Genomic DNA, 977 nt, shown 5'->3' with positions numbered 1-977 from the left:
AATGATATGCTTTCATGTGAGGAATTTAATGATTTTATCTGATTATTTCAAGCATGGCTGTGTGGTTAAAAAGGTTTACTTCTCAACCATGTGATTTCAAGTTCAAACCCACTGCATGACACTAGGCAAGTCATCATCATCATCATCATTTAACGACCGTTATCCATGCTGGCATGGGTTGGACGGTTTGACCAGGGCTGGCACATTGGAAGGCTGCACCAGACTCCAGTCTGATTTGGCACGGTTTTCTATGGCTGGATGCCCTTCCTAATGCCAACCACTCCAAGAGTGTAATGGGTGCTTTTACTTGCCACCAGCAAGGGTGCCATTTGTGTGACACAGGGGTGCATTTATGTGCCACTAGCACGGGTGCCAATTTGCATGACACCAGTATCTGCCATGACTGCGATTCTGCTCAGCTTCATGGATCTTCTTCTCAAGCACAACAAATTGCCAAAGGTTTCAGTCATTGCGTCTATGAGGCCCAACACTCGAAAGGAACTATCAGTGAATTTATTTCACTGAAAATATAACCAACCCACCAGAAATCATCAGGAAGGGTGGTTTGAGGCCGAATAGTGTACACCATTCCAGTTCATTAAAGCAACAGATTTTGATCGAACTCACCATGCTGTTTGAAAATAGAATAGAAGCACACGTGTTCAAAGACAGAAAAATATGCCAGATTGGCCAACAGACTGAGGGAAGCCAACTTCCGGTCATAAAAACTTTATGTTGTTTAAGTTAATGTAGGGGACCTCTTTGTGGTTGCTCGAACAGCGAAAGTAGCAGTCAAATCTTTAATGCAAACAGTTTACTTGCAAAAGAAGACAGAGCAAAGGTAAACATCAAACAGTAACATAGACAGGTGTTTTACAAGATGGTTAAATACACTCAATGACACAGGTAAAGCCCTCCCACAACAAAAAATTTAAGTATACACACGTTTGTTGAAACAAGTAATAACCAATACATAT

The sequence above is a fragment of the Octopus bimaculoides genome, chromosome 3 (genome assembly GCF_001194135.2).
Source record: "Octopus bimaculoides isolate UCB-OBI-ISO-001 chromosome 3, ASM119413v2, whole genome shotgun sequence".
In the NCBI taxonomy this organism is placed as follows: Eukaryota; Metazoa; Mollusca; class Cephalopoda; order Octopoda; family Octopodidae; genus Octopus; species Octopus bimaculoides.
This window is presented reverse-complemented; position numbering follows the sequence as displayed.